This window comes from Urocampus carinirostris, chromosome 12, assembly GCF_059441175.1.
Source record: "Urocampus carinirostris isolate Australia breed hairy pipefish chromosome 12, RoL_Ucar_1.0, whole genome shotgun sequence".
In the NCBI taxonomy this organism is placed as follows: Eukaryota; Metazoa; Chordata; class Actinopteri; order Syngnathiformes; family Syngnathidae; genus Urocampus; species Urocampus carinirostris.
The window spans coordinates 9,212,918-9,235,413 of record NC_142360.1 but is presented as its reverse complement, the minus strand read 5'-3'; the positions used below and the strand labels follow the sequence as shown (position 1 = coordinate 9,235,413).

Below are 22,496 nucleotides of genomic sequence, written 5' to 3'. Positions count from 1 at the left end.
TAACGTCGCTCCAAATTTACCCAATTCAGTATAAAAATAAAATTAACTCTTCAAAAAGTGTTGTATCACATCCAAGGGTGTGGCCACAAAAACAGTTTTGGTTTGTCAATCTGATACTTGATTGGAAAACCCGTTAAAGCGTGAAAAACAATTGCCCCTGGTTAAAAACAATTATACAATTTTCATTATTTTATACAATCTACAGATTGCTGTTAACGTAAAACTTTTATTTTTCTAAGGTGGTGTTTTCTCTGACAGCCTGTAGTGTTAACAATTTTAACTTTGTTTCATAAAATAGCACTTTGAAAAGTGTTAAATTCACACTCATGAGTGTATGAAAATGCTCTAGTCTTATATTAACACTGTCAGATTTGCTGTGAAGCGTGCAAGAATCAACTTGGGCAGTGAGCCAAATGCTGTTTCACAAAGTCCAGCTAAAGATCTGATTACATTTAGCTACCACCGCAGTGATATTCCCATCGGCAATAGAAAAAGCTTTATTGGGCCTTTGGCACAAAGGTGTCAGTTAATAAAAGTTGAGGCTGTTTGAGTGAACCCAAGAATACGCTTGCTATTGTCTGCTATCCAAAACTGTCACGAGCGCAAACTCGCAAGCATTTTGTGCGCGTGTGTATGTTCGAAAATGAAAATATTCACAATCGTAAAGGTAAAGAAGGAAATGCAACCGGTGGGTGGAGAAGGAGGTGAAAAGAAGCTGTTACCATGGCGACGGCAATCTGTTTAAAGGCTTCATGTCGCGTTCGCGGTTGCTCGCCCGCTCGGTCATGAGAGCTTTTCTGACTGACACTTTTCTTGGAAATTTGCAACCGTTCTTAGGAATGCCGGCATTTTTCTCAGAAATATAAAAGTGGTTGGTGATGACAATCAGGCATTTTGGCTAGCTTGTCGTATGAACAGCAAAAAAAAGTATATCAGGAGACCGTGACGCCCGTTTTTGCCATTTATTGAAGACAGTGTTAGTCCAACTCTCCACTTTGCCGCAGTAGCTCATTTTCATATTGTCCACACTCTACTGAACTGGTTTGAGCTTACCCGGATGTTATCGTAATGCTTGGTGATAACATCTGTCTACGTGTACTGTACATGCACACATTTTTTTCTGCCCTAAGTCCCCTTGGTGATAGGAATGAGTAGAGAGGTTTTGTGAAAGGATAGTGGGATGTTGGACCCGTTCTCGGGGATGGACCTGGCACCCATATGATGCGGCAGGGGTAAACCAGTGAAAGCTGTCGGGCCCTGATGTTGAACAGAAGAGTTTGTTGTGTCACCCTGACCCGAGTGACATGGCCGCTTTCTTGTGTCCGTTTCATCTGGAGGGACAAAAGCATGACCAACTTGGGTGCCGAGGTGCTTAACTTGTTTAGGTGTTTGGGCATTTGGGTTGGCCATGGTCCAAAAATGTTTGTGTGTGTTTTTGCTACTTTTTCCCCCTTTTTTTAATATCTTTATTTTTGTATGTGTTTGTCTTGCTGTCGGTCACCCCTCTCGAGGGATATGACCAGGGTAGATAGATTGGTCTCCTTTTGAGTCACACACATCTGCATATTTAGGTTAACACATTGCTGTGGTTTACTGTTTACAGTCAACAGTCTCGGTTTTCCATTTTCATGCTGCCCCATTCTCTTCTTGAGTAACACTCTACTGCTATCTTCATGTGGCCGAATGCAGTTATACACTTGTATACCTTCTCTATGTTACCCCGACTATCCTTATTACAGTGGGACCTCGGTTATCGCGGTTTAATGGGGACCAAAACCGCCCGCGAAAAGTGAAAATCTGCGAAGTAGCGACGCCCCTTCAAAAATGCTTAAGAAAAAAATATATATATATATTTTTTAAATTATTTTACTTTATTATTATTTTTTAGACCTGCGAAGCTCTGAACCAGCGAACGTGGAACCACGAAGTAGCGACGCCCCTTCAAAAATGCTTTAAAAAAATGTTTATATATATATATATATATATATATATTTTTTTTTTTTTTTAAATATTTTTTTTATTATTATTATTATTTTTTAGACCTGCGAAGCTCTGAACCCGCAAACATGGAACCATGAAGTAGCGACGCCCCTTCAAAAATGCTTTAAAAAAAAACTTCTCAGTGCCACGCGGCTGAAAGAAGCACTTCAGTACTATCCGTTACTCGGAAAAGGGTTCAGACAATACAAAATCTAACTTACAGTGATGTCCGGATACTTTCGACATCCTGAATAAAAACATTCGTATCTACCGTTTTCTGTAAGTCAAATGGTCATAAGTAGGGGAGTGTCTGTATCTTTCTTTTAAGTGTCGCATTGGTCCCGATGTTGAATGTGTTTAAAGCAACATGGTACCTGCAGTGTCCTGCAAAAAATAAACTAAATTCTATATGAGCGCTATTGTATCAAGAAACTCTGCTGTGTAATTCAAGTCGAGCATAAAGATGTCCCCTGATAACTAATTACAAACTGCTGTAATAATACCCACTCGAATTGTGAACTCCCTGTTTAGCAGAAGCAGACGGTCAACTTGAACTTTGATATTTTGCATTCCACCCAGGGTGGTTGGGACATGGGGATCTGTGGTTCTATTTTCATTGCAGTACTTGCCCAAGGCACACCACAGGAAGTGGTGCCCCCTATGACCCTAGTGGTTAAGGGATACAGACACCCTACCACCCACATTCATCTATGCGTCTTCAGCCAAGTTGGTACATTACATGCACTCGTTACTTTGTTGCCAAATGGTGAAGGTTGAAGATGCAGAATGTCTTTCGAGATGGCTTTTTAAAATCCACCTACTGCCTGCTTGCCTCCGATTGCAACAGACGAACACTTCCAAGCGTTTGAAGTCGTCTCTCCGAAAGCTCTCGCCTCCGTGCTGCTGAGAGGAATCTCTAAGTTTATGATGAAAGCGCTTTACAAGTTGCTCCACGCTTGTGTTTGCTAAGGGAGCTGCCATAATTGGACCATGTTGACCTCAAGATGAACCATAAATTGCCAGTGAGACCTTTCACCTTAGGTCTGTCCTTGATCTCACGGGTAAGGCTTCATTTAACTCATTAGGGCAATTTAAGAGTAAGAGGCTTGCATGGCAGATTTGTGGTGTGTTCTTTTTTTGAATCTCTTATGTTTAGAAAGCCAAGGTCAGCTTAACTTGAGACACTTTTTTATTCTGGATCCTAAGGTCACATAAGGCCTGAAGTAAAAGAGTGGTATAAAGACAGATTTCTGGGGAAATTGAGGTCTAATCATAGAAGTCAAAGAGGATAGTGAAGGATAGATATTTTTTGGCTCAATTGAAATTGAACAATTTAATTTGAAAAGGTTTTCAGGTGATGAGAATGTGCTTTTGATAATGAAAATATGCCGATAGGAGAATTTTTGCTTTAGTTCAATGAGGATTGTGTTACTCTTTCTGCTATGAACACTTAGGTCACTTGAGGGGCATGCAATGTGCCAATCAGTCTTTGAAGGATATCCTGGTTATGTCTACTGGCATTTTTGGATTACACTTGTTCACAGTAAAATTCAATAACTGCTTTTTTATATTTTCACTTCCTGATTAGTGATATCATTTTTTTGTGCGCTAGCATTAAGCTAATGTAATTGCAGTGTTTGTTTTGAATCGAATATTCAATCCAGTGTTCAATATTCCATAGATGCTAACCTTTTGATATTAAAAAGTGATAAAAAATTGCACTCTTCTTTTACACACAAAATGTAATCCGTTTTCAGAATAATTAAATACAACAAAAACAAAAAAAAACAACAACAACATGTTTTTTTTTTTTTTTTTAAACCCTAAATAGCAAACTTGTACCAAACAAAAATCTAATGTGATCGTTGGAGCTGTTTGTTCATGGACATAGACTTTGTCTCGCTTCAAGACAAAGCAGCCCTAGACAAAAATACTAGTCTCCGGTCAAGATTTTTTTTTGTTCTTCATATTTAAAAAGGGTTGGATTAAAAAAAAAAAAATCTGTATGCGTTTGGTAGGGGAGAAAAGCGGTAGTGTTATACGGAATGCGGTCGTGTTGGAGAGTATATTTTTTAAGAGTTAAATTAGTTGTATCCAAACATAAATAACTTGATTTATCATATTTGAAAATATATGAATAAATTAACAAACCATTATGATAATCATTGTTTACCACGATCACCAACTCAGTGGCCTTGCGATAGAGCGTCCGCCCCGAGACTTAAAGGTCTATGGTTCAAGCCCCGCCCGAGTCATACCTAAGACTTATAACATTGGTACCAATTACCACTCTGCTTGGCGCTTGGCATTAGGGGTTGGAATTGGGGGGTTTGATCAGCTAACGACTTCCAATCTCAGGTGTTGCGACTTATCAGTTGGGTAGAACTGTTGTCGCATCGCATGTCTATGGGAGCAGACCCCTGCTTGATCAGGGATGGGGCAAGGAAAAAGAAAAAGAAGATTTTTTACTACGATAGTGGTTGTGGTCTTTACATTTCATACCATTCTAAAATCAGTGTTTATGGACTGTAACAAAGCAAAACTATCTATACTTAAGCATTCCATTTTACTTTAACTTTCCATCGTTTAAGATCACTGCTCTGTAATTTTTACTTACCATAATTTGCAGACTGCTTTTGTCACACAATTTCAACTCTGAACTTCTGTGAGATGTGGCTAATGTATGCATTTGTCTCATTGGACGCATCTTATGTCATTAAATGACATTTGGAAAGACAGTCTAACTGCTGACTATGACTTGGTATTAATTGTGTAATAGGAAGATAGAAACTGCCCACCAACCAACAATCGGTCACAGTTTACCTCAGCTAAAAGTGAATGAATAAACAGGTGTTGAGTTGTACTTCTTAATTGGGGAAATTTTGTGTACCTCTGCTTGTGTACCATTCAGTGTTATAGCGTATAAATACGTTTTTAGAAGCATTGTCCCTGAGTGCAAAAACGTGAAAGTAACTTAAAAAAAAAAACTATTCTAAAGGCTTTGCCGCAGCCCCTCGGTGAGTAACAAGCCTCTGGTATTGATTTGAGTAGATAGATAGATAGATAGATAGATACTTTATTCATCCCCGAAGGGAAATTCACTTTTCCAGCAGCATCCCTAAGCTGAGAACAATCGAAAATAACTGAGAACAATCGAAAATAACACGGGAGCTGCTGGAGTGGCTGCCATTCGTGACGGCGCCGGAGAAACGATTCAATTTGAATCATGTACAAACAAACAAACAATTGAATCATGTACAAGAAACGATTCAATCTGAATCATGTACAAACAAACAAACAATTGAATCATGTACAACAAACAAACAAAATATTTATGTTTCAATAAGTGGAGTGTTAATAAAATGGGGGGAAAATAATTTCTGATACTGATATAACCAGGTAAAACTAATTTTAAGTTACCTGTCCAAATGAATGTTGTGCCATCTCACCTTTCCCACTCTCTCTGCTCGCTCCTGAAACTTTATCAAATAGTCCAAAATTTTACCTCATCTTATAATAAATCCCCATTATATGGCAGGAGTTGCTTTCATCAAATCTTTGTCAACACACTTAGTGTGTAATTTTGTTCCTGTATCCACTGTATAACACCGTATGACATTGTGTAAGTGCCGGCCCGTATACTGAGTATGTGCAGTGAAAATAGTGCAGCAATAAGATGACAATGTGCCTTTGTCATCGCCGGGACAGAGAGGGAGGACGTTTTGTGCACGTGTGCCATCGCCATGATGACCTAAATCATGTGATACCTTCACTGGAAACATTGGGCGTTTAAACGATCTTGCAAAGTTTATGCATCGTTCATGAATATGTCCAATGAGTGACCTTGCAATAAAATTTTACTCCGCAAGTGCCCTTGTGTTTATGGAAAGCATTGTTTAGATATTGGAGGTATGAGAAACACAAATTAAAAAAAGGGCCGAGGTGAATTTTTTGCTTGAAAAGCATCGTTCCACAAAAAAGAGTTTTTTTCAGTTTTCTTGGAAATGCGTATTTTCAAGAAACTTAAGGCCCGGTCACACAGCCTTTCACGGGCGTATCGAGGCTGAATCACAGCCAGAAATTTCTGCCCCGTGAAGCAGACGCGGTGGAAAATGTGCAAAATAGGCTAAACCTGCTGTTTACCTGTGGTATGCCCGCGAAACAGACGCCGGCGACTGTTCCGCGTCCTTATCGCGGGTAACCGCGGCTGCATCGTGTATGACCGTGCTTACACGCGGTACACACGCTAATGCACGTGATAACACCGCGATACAGGCGCAGAACAAACGTGCTATGACCGTGCTCCACCCGCGATTACCCGCTAAAATTTCGCGTCCTACCCGCGTGTAACCACGTCTTGGCCGCGGCCGTAGCACATCCTAGCACGTTCGTACCGTGTCTTTACCTCATGTGTACCACGTGTGCCGCCCGCGGTTACCCGTGGTCTAAAGTTTTGAGCAGCGCAAAACTTTTTCGCGCGGCCAACCGTGTGTGAATTTCTTACCGCTTGTAAAGCACTGCTGTATCTCGTCTGTATTGCGTTCTCAAAGCGTCCAACAGCGTCTGCTTCACGGGCAGAAATTTCTGGCCGTGATTCAGCCTCGATACGCCCGTGAAAGGCTGTGTGACCGGGCCTTTAGCAATGGGCAACTATTGTTCATTACACGACGATAAAAGCTAGAAGCTGCTCTTTTGAGTGTCCTATGCCTATACAGCGACTGATCTACATTTTCTCTAGGCCGTTAAAAATGAGTCAAAATGGCAAAAATTGTCCGGGAAACGTCTGGGATTGAGTCTTTTTTTTGCATCTGTTTTTAACGTTTTACTTTGATCAAGAAAAAGTTGTACTCCATGAACAAATAGCATGCTAACGTTTTCCTTAGCATTTCAATTCTCTTTTGTTTGTTAGGGGGCATTAACACAAGATTGCCTTGTTTTATTGGCGCCTCTGAAAGAAGAAAAAAGGGCATGATAAACTCAAAAGCAAGTCTCAAAGGTGAAGGTCTATAATTCGATTGTGTTAGGCTTGCCATGAATGTTGAAATGTAGATCAACATAACGACCTTCCCCAGGGAAGTGCACACAAGCGCCGAGACCAAGATGCAACTATAAACAAACACGGATTATTGCATCCTGTCGAAACACAGCCGAGATGTTTTTTTCGGGGCTCTTGGAACAACATTCCTGGTGTCCTTGAGGGCACAACTCGGGTCGAATGGAGGAACAGGTTCTTAAGGTTTTGAAATCTTTTCATTTGGATTTTTCGAAGTGAATAGCATTTTATGGTTTTTCAGTCAAGAGTGGGGACTTTGTACTTTAGAGAAAGGTTTGTATTTTCAATGAGTCCGTTTAAGGATTGAAGTCTATGTAGATTGTTTGTTTGGTAGATTATTCTGAATTGTGGTAATGTTTTATTGTCACTGATAACAATGTAGTGAATATTGTTTACAACGATCCAATGCTCCAGTATAAACATGTAATACAGAGGAATATAAGGAAAAGACAGAAATGCTTGGAGACTGGCCCAAGTTGTAAATGCATCAGAACAATAATGCAATGAAAAAGTAGTGCAATGATGTTTAGCAGCAACACATTTCCAAAATAAGTCGAGAAATAAGATGTGAATAAAATTGTTTACATGCATTAAAAAAAGAAACAGACGCTCACCTACTTACAAACATTCGAGTTACAAACAACAGTACATACAAACATTTTTTCGGGATGTCGAAAAATATCCGGACTTTGCTGTAAGTTGTTTTTTGTATTGTGTGCACAGTTTTCCGAGTAGAGGATAGTACTGTAGTGTTTTTCCCGCCGTGTGGCGCTGTGAGAGGTCACCCGAAGAAGAAATCCGGCTTCTTTGTGCATTTTAGTTATCGTTTCAAAGGGAGTATGAGGACTGTATGGTGGCATTGAACTGAGCTCGGATCATTTAACAAGCTGCAAGGTTTGCTGATTGTGACAGTTGTTGAAAAAGGAGGTTTTAAAATTGAATAACGTCACTCTAATTTGATGTTGACTGTCAAACCAACCATAAAATAAAACAATCACAGGCAGCGGTTTTAAAACAACGACATAACTCTGCCTCAGGAGGATTCTCTGCTGACAAGACTAAAAAACACAAGACAGGGTGATGAATGGCATTTATCGCCAGGATGTGAACTTAATACATAAATAAACAGACACCACGAAACAACACATTTAGACATATCACTTATGTCCCTGGCTTAGTTGTTGACAGGATTATACTTCGTGCATTTTTGCTTGTTATTTAAATCAATATAGGAGGTGCCTAATAATACAGACAGTCCCTCTAATTTTTTAATCAGTGTGGTTTTGGCTTAATTGAATGATTCTTCTTATTGTTAACATTTCCAAGTTCTCCTAGTCCTAGAAAAAAGTAATAAGCTATGAATTAATTCAGTCATATGATGATGTATGGGCAGCACTGCAGCGCAGTGGTTAGTGCGTGTGCGGCACAGTTCTGAGGTCATGGGATCAAACCCTCCTGTGTGGAGTTTGCATGTTCTCCCTTTGCTTGCGTGGGTTTCCTCTGGGCACTCCGGTTTCCCCCCACATTCCAAAAACATGCATGTAAGGTTTATTGGCCTGTCCAAATTGTCCCTAGGTGTGAATGAGCGAGTGAGTTGTCTGTCTCTGTGTGTGACTGGCTGGCAACCAATTTAGGGTGTCCCCTGCCCACTGCCCGAAGGGTCGCGGGAGTGCTGGAGCCCATTCCAGCTATCTTCGTGCAGACAATTTAGACCGGCCAATCAACCTGACATGCATGTTTTTGGAATGGAAGGAAACCGGAGTGCACGAAGAAAAGCCATGCAGGCACGGGGAGAACATCCAAATTCCACACGGGGAGACTGCGGTAGCTGGACTTGAACCCTGAACTTACGGCACACAATACAAAATATAACAGCAATGTCCGGATATTTTTCGACATCCCGAATTTTTTTTTCGTATCTACCGTTTTGCGTAAGTCGAATAGTCGTAAGTAGGGGAGCATCTGTAATAGGTTCTTTATTGCAGACGGTTGGCTCAAATTGATCAAAGCAGTGGATTGGTTCATGTGTTACCCAAATTGTTTCTTTTTTTGAACTAAGTGGTTTAACAATTTTACAGTTATCCAATTTCTGCAGTGCTCAATGCAAATGGTAATATTTGCATAACATAGTAAAGTGGAGTCTTCAAAAAGGCTTTTGGAGACATCTGTTCCATCTTTTCATTTGAGACCAAAGTAGCACCACCTCCGCCCCCCAGCTTGCCCCCTTCAAGAAACCTCAACAGGATATGAAACACTTTGCCGCTATTTGAGCAGTTTACAGCCAGGATTTTTGGCGGAGCCTTTTATGTGGAGTGCTTATAAACAAATAATACAACCCGCCAATGTATTATTTAGTCTGGAATATAGCCCGTTCCCCCCGCTCGGTCACATGCGTTTTTTCTGCACTCAGAAAAGCGCAGACGGCGAAATTGAAACCAAATTGCCAGTGATGTGTGCAGAGTTCGCAAGGGTGCTTGAAATCATTGAAAAGGCTTGAATTTTAATGTTGTGTTTTCAAGGTTTTAAAGGTGCTGGAATTTTGGCTGAAATGCTTGTGAATGCTTGAAATTGTTGCCATGTATCTCGGCAGTCTGCCTCGAAAGACCACGCGTTAAAACAAATGAAAATAAGCTACATATCACTGTCATTTTTACCCAATACCCACCTATATGGTGAGAGAATTGTCTCAAAAATATTTACACACATATAGTTAAAATCCACACATATATTCGCGATTTACTTAAGATCTAAAAATCAAGTGTATCGCATACATGGATCACGAATATATTACTGGATTTAAAAAACATGTGTGAATATTTTTGAGACAAATTTCTCCCCATATTGCCTAAACATACACACCTATCATGAAATGACTATTCACAGGCAGCACTCAGTGACCTCAAACAACTGGGCTGTAGACTGATTCATTGTGGATTTCTTCTTCTAATGCTACTAGAGAAATTGGAAAATTTGCTTTGAAAGTCCTTACAAAGTGCTTGAATTTGTCCTTGAAAAACGTTTATGAACCCTGCATGTGGTAATCTACCTTTTTCCTTCATCGCAAATCTCTTTCCCTGGGTTGCTCTCTTCACCCCATATAGGCTGAGCCTTTGAATAATTAGCCGTTCTTTATTAATTATGGATAAGATCCGGTTATGCGGGAGCCGGCGAAAGCGGTCCTCTCGTCCCAGCTCATCTATTAAACAACAGAGTTTGCCGGCCTTTTGATTAAAGATAAAGAGAAAACAGAGATGATCAATAGACCTGTTAAGAGGCTGGCACGGGCAAGGATGAAATGCGCATGGAGGAGGTAGGAATGCAAAGAAGGGCGGACAGGAAGTGTTAAGGAGAAGTGGCCACACACTTGTGAATGTGGGAGGTATGAAAGTGTGCGCGTCGAAGTGTGAACATCCTTGTGTTTCATCATCGTTGAGGTGGGAGAGTCTTGCCGTCGGTTCGGCATCCATCGTTTCATTGCCCACACTAGCATCGCCCTTGCCTATTCGTTTCTTTTTTCCTTCTACAGTACAGTAATCCCTCGTTTATCCCGCGGAAAAGTGAAAATCAGTAATGAAGTGTCGCACCTTCATAAAAGCCCCAAAGGTCAAACTTTACTCGAGATGACATCCTTACCGACTGAGAGTACCGGTATACGACTGTAACTAAATAACAACTATAGATCTACAAAGAAAAGACAGAACGCAGAATTGCAGTTGAATGAATCATTTTCATTGTCATTATACAAACGTATGACAAAATTGGAGGGCTTTTCCTATCTGTCACGGTTGCCATGGCGCCCAATTGGCTTGTTAACAGATTGGCTTTCCTTCTATTTTAAGCTCAGCACTGTCACGCTTCCCTTGTCAGCCTGTCAACGAACTTCTGCCCCGCAAGACGTGGGTTTCGATTCAGTCCTGTCCCTGTTGGTATTTCCTGTACGGTATTGTTCCCGTTTATTTGGTCCTGTTTAATATCGGTTTTCAGTTTAGTTTCCGTCTATTTTTGTCCTGTTTATCATTTTCTCCAGTTTTCGTTCCCATCTAGTTTGTCCTGTTTATTTTCGATATCCTTATTAATTATCTATCCTGTCTGTCCCGTATCGACCCCAATCTGTCCGATATCAACTCGGGCAATTTGAATTTGTCTCTAGCTTCCTGTCTTTCCATGCCAGACCACTGCATTTACGTGCTTGACTCCCCATTTCCCGTAAAATAAAAGGCTTGTGTGAGAACGTCACGTGTTTGGGTACTGATCCTGTTCTGGTTCTTGATACTATCAGTGTTCATTCGCTTGATACGGGAAGAAATACCAGGAATTGTGGGCTTCCCCAATGTGTGAACAAAGATGTGATCAAAGCCACTCCTGCCATTAAATGATAAATTATCATACTGAAATAATGCCCAAAAGTTTGATACTAACCAATGAGCTGTTCCAAACCCTTTATAATGTTTTTTTTTAATAAAACAAACAAAACAAGCTCATATTTTTACGTTTGGCAAAGAAAAGAAGGTAACAAAAGTAAACACAATCATAAAAATTCCCATAAAGAATACTCGGAAGTTCCATTTAATGGATTGTTGCGGATACTTTGAAGCGTTTCTTTCATCATATTTCCCAAATAAAAAAGGAGAAAATTTCTGATGTGCACTATTGTAATGTACTCCAAAGACCTTTTCTGTATTTATTCGAAGAGCTGGCTCAATTTGAAATCCGGCAACATGGCAGTGCAGCGGCAGCGTTCGCTTTTGAACTTGAGGCCCGTACCATCATCAGGGCAGCCCTGCACCAAAGAGGGACATATGGACTTGTCGTTCGGTCTCCCACGTGTCGCCCCGTCTTTTAGTATTACCCTTGAAGTTGAAGCCCAGCAGACGATAAAAGTGCCTCTGACGCTCTGCCTGAGCTACTCAGACTCTTAATTGACAGCACGTCTGATTAAAGGCCTTGACTGCAGTCCAAAGACCGATATTATGAGAGTGGATAAACTCACTGGCCCATCTTTCATATAATTCATAGGGATATGAGCCTTAGCTAGCATTAAATGCTAATTTAGCTGTTATATGTTCAACCAGGATTCCTTTATGATAAACATTATGTCTAAATCTTGCTTTGTTCCGTTTTGAAGTGACACACAGATGGTAGCTAACCAGTCAGCAGGTAGTAGAAGATCCTAATGTAAACATTTCCAAACATAAAGCAGTTCATTTTCAGTCACTTTGGATCATTAAAGACAAACGTATGGCTACTAAATAGTTGGTGGCTCGATGCTAATATAGAAACCTACATTTGTGTTTCATCCTCCATTTCGGTTGAAGCATTTCTCAATGCCCAGTACGTAATATCTGAGTCAGTCTTGGCGTTTGATTGGAAGCGAGAAATGCCGAACACACTTCCAAAATTGGCTGGAATTGACACGAGCGTAGCATTTTAACTATTATGCGCTGTCTGCATCATTGCAACTTTTAGCCAATGATGTTGTTCTACTTTGACTTTCAGACTCTTTAGAGGTAATATCCTTTTTGTAACCAAAGGAAGGGCTTTAGAACAGGTTGGACTTTTTGCATCTTTAGTATGGGACAGAAATCAACCCAGAAAAAATAAAAGTAATGACAAACAATCCCCAAGGTATCACCAGAAGCATCACCAATAACCACAGAAAGCTACAACTTGTCACCAAATTTAAATATCTTGGAACTGTCATACCAGAAGAGGGGTCAGAAACCGTAAACTTCTGTTCTCCTTACAAGCATAAAAATCATAAATGTGTTTCCTTTTTTGAGTGCTCACTAAATTTGTCAAGACAAGACAAGAACGGAGACAGGACCCACTTGTGTACGTTTCTCTCAGTTTTATTGGGAAAAAGGGAAAGGATTGCACACACTATCTGGAGATCACTGGTCGCGGGGAGCAGGTCGCTCAAATGCGGGAGTGGTATTTCCGTGGCGAGCGATGGCGTTGTCGGGAGCGGAAAAAACAGGTCAGTAGCCGGGACAGGAGAGCAAAAAACGTGGTCGAGATCAGAAAATTGGTCGAAGCCAGGAAACAGACGGGCCAAAACAGGAATGAGTCGGGGTTAAAAAGCTTCCCTGCACTGAGGATCGCAGACGGACTGACAACAGGTGACAGAAAAACAGGGTTTAAATAGTGACAGGGAGCCAATCAGCGTCCAAGGCAGTTGGCGCTAAAGGAACGGGCACAGGTGCCTTGCATCAGTAATCATGACCAAATTATAAACTTATCACACTCTCAATGAGGTGCGCCAGCGTCGTACTTTTCCCTGAAATTCTGCTTTGACCACAAGTCTCAGGTAAATACTTGTTCCTTGAGCCTGACAACAAAATAAATACAAAAGATTTCCTCCCAAAAAGTTTGTTCTTCCCCACAAATTTCTAGAAAATCATGCTGGTGAGTCACAAGTAGCTGTGGCTCTTTTCAAAAAACAGATGGGAGAATCCCACCAAAAAAAGGATCCTGCTGAAAGATTGCAGACAATTACCCACCACAGGACATATCACAAAATTATTTCAAGAAACAGCCTGGTGGCAATAATCCGAAGGCGACTCAGGCGACAAGAAAAACAGCGCAAGCGTACAAAGTGCTTCTTTGTCTGAGGAATTTCGCCGCTTTCCATAACCGAGTGGACGAGTTCTTCTGAGGGACCACACAATAGGTCCTTTTAAGACATTTTGGGTTAGTTTAGTGGGAAACTGGCCCTTGTCTGATTTCAGACAGCCTTCAGCTTTGAATAAAGGTTTAGTGAGAAGCAAATCGAAACAAGCTCGTTATATCTTGCCTGCGGATTTGAGAGAATTTAGGTTGCTTAGCCGCTTCAGAAGTATTAAATGCGGGGATGTGTTTTGCCGCAGGTCTAGACTGTTATATACCACTTCGTTCTTGGATCCTTTTAAATTGAAAGACTGGATTTATTTAGTCAAATGAATCTCCAAAGTGTTTCCAGTTTTTCAATGCACTGCTTAGTTTCTGCCTCCAATTTTTTTACATAAAAGACATTGTAATATTTCACCACTAGATGTCATTGAATTGTGTTGTGTGATCAAAAATGAGTGCCAAAAAGCACAAGGAGTATTAAAAACTACAGAGATTCAAAGGGAACAAACCACTCCATTTTTCCCATTTTTTTGTTCAGCCGTTCACAAGGCTTTTTTTTCTGATGGTACCCGTAGCAGCAGGATACCAGACAATCATGTCAGCTCCTCTTGTTACGTCAAATAAAAGCATTTTTCTCAACTTACCGATATTTAAAAAAAAAAAAAAAAACATGTATTTTTGGTTGTTATGCATATCAATATTGCTTTTTTAATGAACGGTTTTTTTTTTTTACCTCTAGGAGAAACTTGATAATAAAAAAATCTAGTAATATTTTAGGAAGAAATTATTTTCTGGGGTTGGGCGGCACGGCGGATGGGTGGTTACCGCGCAGACCCACGGTGCAGAGGTTCTGGGTTCAAATCCAGCTACAGCAATTTACCCATATCGAGTTTGCATGTTCTCCCCGTGCCTGCGTGGGTTTTGTTCGTGCACTCCGGTTTCCTCCCACATCACAAAAATTCATGTCGGGTTAATTGGCCGGTCCAAATTGTCCCTAGGTGTGATGAGCGAGTGAGTTGTCTGTCTCTGTGTGCTCTGCAACTGTCCGGCAACCAGTTGAGGGTGTACCCTGCCCACTGCTTGAAGTTAGCTGAGAAGGGGTCCAGCACACCCAGGATCCTTCTGAGGATAAGCGGTGCAGATAATGGATGGATGATCTTCTGGGGTTATGATAACGATTCGCAAAACATATCAAGGTGTCAGGCTTCTTTATTTTAGTCATAGTTTGACTTTTAATATATTTTTTTCAGGATACAAAAAAACAGACCAGTATGGTGCATGCTCCTTTTCGGCGCTCCGCCGTACTGTACCTGGCAACCCGATTCGTATGCGTGAGTGCCGGCATGCTCTTGTGTTTACCGCTTACTTTTTGTGCCCACTTCTTCTTTGTATCCACTTCCGGTCCCATTCCCGCTCTGTAAACAGTACTTTACTCTACTATATACTAGCGATATGTAACATTAAAGATGGACCCCAAGAACGACATTCGGAAAAGTGAGCAGCAAGGACAAAATAAACGGAAAAGAGTTTTTCTGGAGAATGCAACAAAGCAGGAAATAATTAAAAATGTTCCTGCCCACCTGCCCAACCTTGAAGATAATATCCTGGATCAGTTTTGATGGACACATTGACTTGTATGCCCAGCCCTCTGTTCGACAGACATACACCAGCCTATTCACTGTGCATACAGGCAGTGACGACCACACAAACAGCCTTTGCCCGTGATGGCATTTGCTGTCTGCTGCGGAACAGGATACATTGATATCAATGACAATAAAAACGATTTAATTCACCTCAAAATAGGCAAAGCAGTGTACTAGAGATAATGGTGGCGTGAAAGTAGCGAGGGATTAGTGTACATCCAGTGTAGCAATACCATTAGATTGAAATGACTTTTATTTCACGAGGGATAAACCGATGCCTCGTTGCCATGGCGCCTGCCGATAAACAGTGAGGCCAACTGCTAAAAAATAAACAAGGTGGACATGAAGGAGATGTGACGGTTAACGAGAAGCCGCAACGCTTAACGTTAGGCCCTTCCGACGCTAACGTGGACCCTGCCCCTCCCTTCTTTTTTATTTCTGGTTTACCGGAAGCACTCATTCTGATTAGCGGCTACTCTAAAGTACGAGACGTCCTGCACCAGAGGAGGGACCGTTTGGTTAGGATGCAGCGTTTATGTATATACAGTCATACCCCTACTTACGAACGTCTCTACATATGACTTTCAGCAAACTGAGTGTAAAAAAATTACCTCGAGGTACCAGTACCGTGCGCGCTGCTTTTTGGCGCTCCGCAGTACTGTACCTGGCAACCCAATTCGTATGTGTGAGCGCCAGCATGCTCTTGTGGTTACCGCTTATTCATTGTGCCCACTTTCTCTTTGTGTCCACCTCCGGACCCATTCCCGCTCTGGAAACAGTACTGTACTCTACTATATACTCGCGATACGAAACATTAACGATCCCAAGAACAACATTCGGAAAAGTGAGCAGCCAAGGAGAAAAGAAACGAAAAAGAGTTTTCCTGGACGTTGCAACAAAGCAGGAAATAATGCCTCAAGAAGATTAACATGGCCTGGGAGGAGGCGACCAGATCTCGCCTTAATGCAGCCTGGAGAAAGCTGTGGCCTGATGCTGTTGCCCAGCAAGAAATTGGTGGAGAATGAAGGTGGAGAATTAAGTGGACACAATTATTTTACTGGGAAAGGAAATTGAGGTGGATGAAATTGACCTCAATGAGCTGATACATGAGCACAACGAGGAGCTTTCAACAATAGAGCTTGCCACACACCGCTGTGCAGGAGGACTTCAGAAACGACAAGGAGGAGGACGCACCCATCATTTAATCTGACAAAATTCAAGACATCTTGGCAAAATTTCCCGAAATCTCGGAATTCGTGGAAATTCATCATCCAGGAAAAGTTTTGATCGTTCGGGCTATTGCTCACAATGTTGACGTCTGCCTCGCGCATTTCCGAGTAATTGTCAAAAGCCGGCGAAAGCAGACGTTATTGGATCAGTTCTTCAAGAAACAGGACATAAAAAACACTGCTGAGGACCAGTAAACAAAGAGGCTAGTTAAAAAGTAAGAGAATATTTTTATTATTTCCTTTATTTTGATATTTTATTTTTACATTGCGTGCCTCTTCGGGTGGTATTGTAATTTTAACATGTATTTGTTTCATGTCCGGATGCTTTTTTATGATTTATTAACAAAAAAAAAAATCATACTTTTGCATTTCTTGGAACGGATTAGGGAATTTACATTGAAAAGGCGCCTCTACTTATAAATTTTTCAGGTTACATATCTATTCCGGAAACTGATTCAATTTGTAAGGAGAGGTGCGACTGTACTTTGTAGAGTGTTGCCGAGTTCAACCGGCTTCTGGCTGCGGTTATCTTCTCCTATCCAGCAACAGAAACGTTATCACGACGTTTGTCTGCAGCCGATCGGACTCCTCTGGTTATTTTCTGTTTGGCTTTATCTCGCCGTGTCATCGTGCTCCAGCTGTAAAATTCATTAAAGCGACCTTCTTCTCCCCAGATTCCCTCTTCAGCCCCCGCGCTGTCCGTCTTCTTTCGCACTCTGGATGTCTCTTTTGAAGACATCATCACTGCCAAATGAATCCTAATGATGTTTTTCAAACCTGTGAAAAAATGGGGGGCATGCGGATTTGACATGTGTCTTTTGGTGTTTCTCATATTGGTTACAGATGGAGAATGTTTGGTCAGATAGTACTGGAAGCGAACAAACAGCTACTGAACCTCTGCAGGGGTTCTCCATTAAATCATTCAGTGCCATAGACATATTTTTATGTCATAAAGGTTCTTTTTAATTTTGGGGGGTAATTAAAGTAGTGGAGTAGTAGTGGAACTGAGCAAGCGTGTGGATTTGGACACATGGAGAGGGTGGATGAGGAGCGAATGTTGAAGAGGATCTACAGAGCGGAAGTAAATGGAAGGAGACCAAGAGGAAGGCCCTGATTGACGTGTATGGATTATGTTACGAGTGCACTGCAGGAAAGAGGTCTAAATGTAGTGGAAGCTAGAGCCCTTGTTGGTGATAGGAATGAGTGGAGAGGTGTTGTGAAAGGATGCGTTCTAAGGGGCCGGTCACACAGACATTTGCGGCTGAATCACGGCCAGAAATTTCTGACTTTGAGGCGGACGCTATAGGACGTATTGAGATCGCCATTCAGACGAGTTGCGGCAGTGCATAACACGAGGTTGGAAATTCGCGCGCGGATGGCAGCGCGAAAATATTTTACGCTGTTCAATTCTTGAGAGCGCGTGGACACAGCCTTTCACGAGTTTATCGAGGCTGGACCGCGGCCATTAACCTCTGGCCGTGAAGCAGATGTCGTCGGGCGCTGTTGGACGTTTTGAGACCACCATATAGACGAGATAGAGCAGTGCTTTACTCGCGGTCGGAAATTTTCACGTGGTTGGCCGCGTTCAAAACTTTTGAGCTGCTCAAAAGTTTGAGCACGTGTTAAACCGCGTGCCGCACACGTGGTCAACACGAGGTAATGACGCGGAAATGACGCGGAACGACGTGCTCTGGCCGCAGCCAGGGCGTAGTTACACATGGGTAGGACGGGAAATTTCAGCGGGTAATCGTGGGCGGAGCATGGTAATAGCATGTTCTGCGCCTGTATCGCGGTGTTATTACGTGAAATTAGCGTGTTACGCGTGTGACAGTCAAACGCCTTTCTCCGCGTATATACAGCGCGATTTGCCGAGCACACCATTGTGCTCGTGACGTCAAGGGGGTGAACATGGATCACCGTCAGCGTAGTTTCTCTTCATTTCGAATAAATCTTTCGGTGCATTCTCAATGGTCGTAGCAAGGCTTTGATGCTAGGTCCTTAGCCTAGAGTAAGAGTCCCGGCTCCGAAGCTTTGTAACGTATTATGAACTGATCGATAGTGAATAATTAGCAAAATAGATAAAACAATTACCCTCAATAAACCCCTCCCCGTCAGCGTAGTGATCTCGTCTTAACCCATATTTATTTCCTGACATTTCTTTTCAAGATAACAAAATAAATATGATGCCATAGTTTGAAATCTTGATATTCACGGAACTGTGTCTAGAGCGTTTATGAATTCTACAGCCCGAGAAACACATCCCTGCCGAGATTTGCATTTCCTCGCTTCTCCAACCAATTTTACCTCGTCTTATTTCACTTATAGGAAATGTAATGGCGAACATATAACCAAATCCACTTCGTCTTGCATTCGTTGGGAATGTAATACAACATAATCCATTCCGTCTTAATTTTTGTTGTGAACGTAATCGAACGGTAAATCCTTACCCCCTCGCGTGAACGCGCATTCTGCTGCGCTTTCATCAGAAGCGATCGTATTCTATATTAAACGCTTATTAAAACAATAAAGCGAGCTAATTATAATAATTGGGAGATCCTAGTCTATATAACGCGTTTATTTAAACAATAAAGTGCGATCGTATTCTACAAAATGCGTTTGTTAACGCGGATGAAAAGGTCAAAAGCGATCGCAGCAGAATGCGCGTTCACGCGAGGGTGTGGGGGGGTGGGTGTGTTGCGTAGGAGTCGGATTTGGGCACAACACCGGCTCGGGAGCTTTTATACCCGTGGTCCATACGAGAAAATGACGCAGAAATGACGCGATGAGGAAGCGGAACAGTCGCCGGCGTCTTTTTTCCGGCCATACCACAGACGAACGGCGGGTTGTCAAATTTTGCGCATTTTCCATCCCGGGCAACCACTGGCAAAAAAACCCCGCAAAATTTTAGCCGTGATTCAGCCGCAAATGTCTTTGTGACCGGCCCCTAAGGGATGGGCAAGGCACCTGTATGATGCGGCAGGGGTATACCAGTGAAAGCTGTCGTGCCCTGCTGTTGAACAGAAGAGTGTGTTGTGTCACCCTGACCCGATTGACATGGCTGCTTTCTTGTCTACCGTTTCATCTGGAGGGACGAAAGCATGACCAACTTAGGTGCCGAGGTGCCTAACTAGTTTGGTAGTCTGGGCATTTGTGTTGGCCATGGTCCAAAATGTTTGTGTGTGTTTTTTCCTATCTTTTTCCCTTTTTATTTTGTTTGTTATTGCTTGTGTTTGTCTTGCTGTCGGTAACCCCTCTTGAGGGATATGACCAAGGTAGACAGATAGATAGATAGATAATTAAAGAATATTTTTGTTTCAATTCATAGATAAATTATTTCTGCCATTGAAATACTTTAAAATGTTTGATTTTTTTCTTTATTACCAGTATTCTCATCTTTATTATCTCTACATTTGAATAATTATCTTTGTTTAAGTACATGTTTCTTGAACATTTTGTGTACTTTTTTCTTTGATATTTTTAAGTATTTGAGGGATTTATTTTTTCGCGATGCATGCTTGTGTGTGAGTATAAACAGTCAGTCACTCTTTACCTTACAAACTAACCCTAATGACGCTTTACGCATGAGATCGTTCGTAAGTTGAATTTGTTCGTAAGTTGCTTCAGTGCCATATTTTGTATGTTTAAGGTTCATATAAGTATGTTTAAGGCTTGTATAAGTCACAATTATTGTTTTGTACTAAAAAAAATAAACATTTCATAAAATAATATGCTCTATAACACAGGTGTCAAACAGGCGGCCCACGGGCCAGATCAGGCCCGCTAAGGGATTGAATCCGGCCCGCGAGACAACACTCAGAGAAGCGCAAGAGACAAATGAGCTGCAGGTTGAAATATGTCAACTTAATGTTGCCAAAGCCAGGTGCCTCTCACAAAGACACTATACTTGTATTTCTCTCTCTCTCTCTCTCTCTCTCTCTCTCTCTCTCTCTCTCTCTCTCTCTCTCTCTCTCTCTCTCTCTCTCTCTCTCTCTCTTTCTCTCTTTATCTCTCTCTCTCTCTCTCTCTCTCTCTCTCTCTCTCTCTCTCTCTCTCTCTCTCTCTCTCTCTCTCTCTCTCTCTCTTCCACCCCTTTTCTCCCTGTCTCTGTCCCTTTCACTCTCTATGTCTCTATTTTTCTCTTCCTTTGTTCCTCTTTGTCTCTTTCTCTCTCTGTGTCTTTTTAACTTCTTTTGCTCTAACTTCCTTTTTTCTCTCTTTTCTCTTTCTCTCTTCCTACCCTTTGCGCTTTCTTTTCTCTTTTCTCTCCTTCTGTCTTTCTATTTCTCTTTGGATTTATTTCTTCCTCTCCCTTTCTTTTTTCCCTCTCTCACGACTTTTTATCTTTTGTTTCTCACGCTCTCTCCCTCTCTCTCTCTCTTTTTCTTTCTTTGTCCTGCCCTCTCTCCTTTTCGCTCCCTCTTTCTCTTATTTCTTTATCTCTCTTTTTCTTTCTCTTTAATCTACTCGTCCGGCCCCCGACAGAATAATTGTTCTATCGTGTGGCCCCAGAGTTGAAATGAGTTTGACGACCCTGCTCTATAAAGATAAAGTTAGGTTCAACTTACTTTTGGAAGATGCGCTTCAAGAGTTTGGCGACTTCCTCCTCCTGGGTAAAAAGTGGCCGAAAAAAAGCGTTGCAACCATTTTCTTAACTGCATCAACGCTTTCTTATTTCACTTTCATTTTAAAAGAAACAGCTCGCCTCTTTTCTACACTTTACACTAATCATATTGAATGGATACACAAGCTATTAAACAATAAAAATGTCAAAGTTCTTCGCGCCCTGGAGATACAGTATAGTATGTTTACACACAAACTAGAAAGAGGAAGCCGGATTTCTTCTTCAGGGTGGATGCTGGGTGACCTCTCACAGTCCCACGCGGCAGAAAGAAGCACTACAATAATGTCCTGTACTCGGAAAAGTGTGCACACAATACAAAATCTAACTTAGGCAATGTCCGGATATTTTTCGACATCCCGAAAAAAATGTTCGTATCTCCCGTTTTGCGTTAGTCGAATGGTCGCAAGTAGGGAAGCGTCTGTACTTATTTATTTTGTATTTTTTAAGTGTTTTAGAGTTTTGTCTTTTTGCGATGCAGGCTTGTGTGTGATTATATACATTCAGTCACTTTTTACTACACAAATTAAAGCTATATTTGAGAATGTAAAACATTTAAAAGGAGCAAAAAAATCTTCCTTTGGGACAATGAAAATATTCTAGTTAGCTGCCAAGAAAGTCAGATTGTTGTTGTGCTATCAGTCTTCACCCGCTGCACTGCTTTGCTATTTAATTGGCTGTCTAACAAGCGTTTTCTGCTCTCCTATTTCAACGTGGCTTTCATGTTTGTTTCCACACAAGAAAAAGCCGTTTTCTTTTGTGTTGTTTTGGAAAACCGAGGCTAAGCAGTCGAGGTCACCGCGGCTTGTGGAGCTGTTGAAACAGTGAGCCGGAGCGCTGAGAGGAGTTGCTGTTACGACCTCCTTGTGAGCTGTGAATTAATCTTTAGATACATCTGATTCATGTGATTCCAGCGGCATTGATCTGTTTTTGCAGAACTCTATGGCACTAAATTAGCTATTAGGAATTAGCCTTGGAGAATCACATTCAACTCAGTTTGACTTCAGAACTAAACTGCGACTGGAATATCTAGAAGTAAACGACCCAAGGCAAACATTGCAGGGTTTAAAAAAAAATGAGGCAAAAAATGCAAAATTCTCCATTGATTGTTGCCAATGAACTTCAGCCTCGGGCCACAATGATTTTTTTGGGGGGCTTGATTACACGGTGGTGTGCATTGCGACTCTCAAACTTTAGGCAAAAGTAGATCAAACTGGGTTTAGGGATGCTTTTCCTGCATGCCGAGAACATCTCTGCATTGAGAGAACAGACGGAGGGTATACCAAAAGAATCTTATAATGCACATTGCATAACGATAGCCTTTAGCATTCCACATTTTTTCATGAGGAGTTTTGCTAGGCTGC

General features: G+C 41.5%; 1 protein-coding gene across 5 annotated transcripts in view; it reads left to right on the top strand.

The window, feature by feature from the left end:
* The window catches only part of sema6bb (sema domain, transmembrane domain (TM), and cytoplasmic domain, (semaphorin) 6Bb), a 298,494-nt gene that overhangs the window by 99,184 nt on the left and 176,814 nt on the right, over nt 1-22,496 (top strand). The window contains exon 1 of one of the 5 annotated variants that reach the window (XM_088349352.1): nt 14,952-14,973. The exons of the other annotated variants lie outside the window; for them this stretch is intronic. The gene's annotated coding sequence lies outside the window, so the exon portion shown is untranslated. Of the gene's footprint in view, nt 1-14,951; nt 14,974-22,496 lie in introns of those variants that run through there. 5 annotated transcript variants of the gene reach the window in all.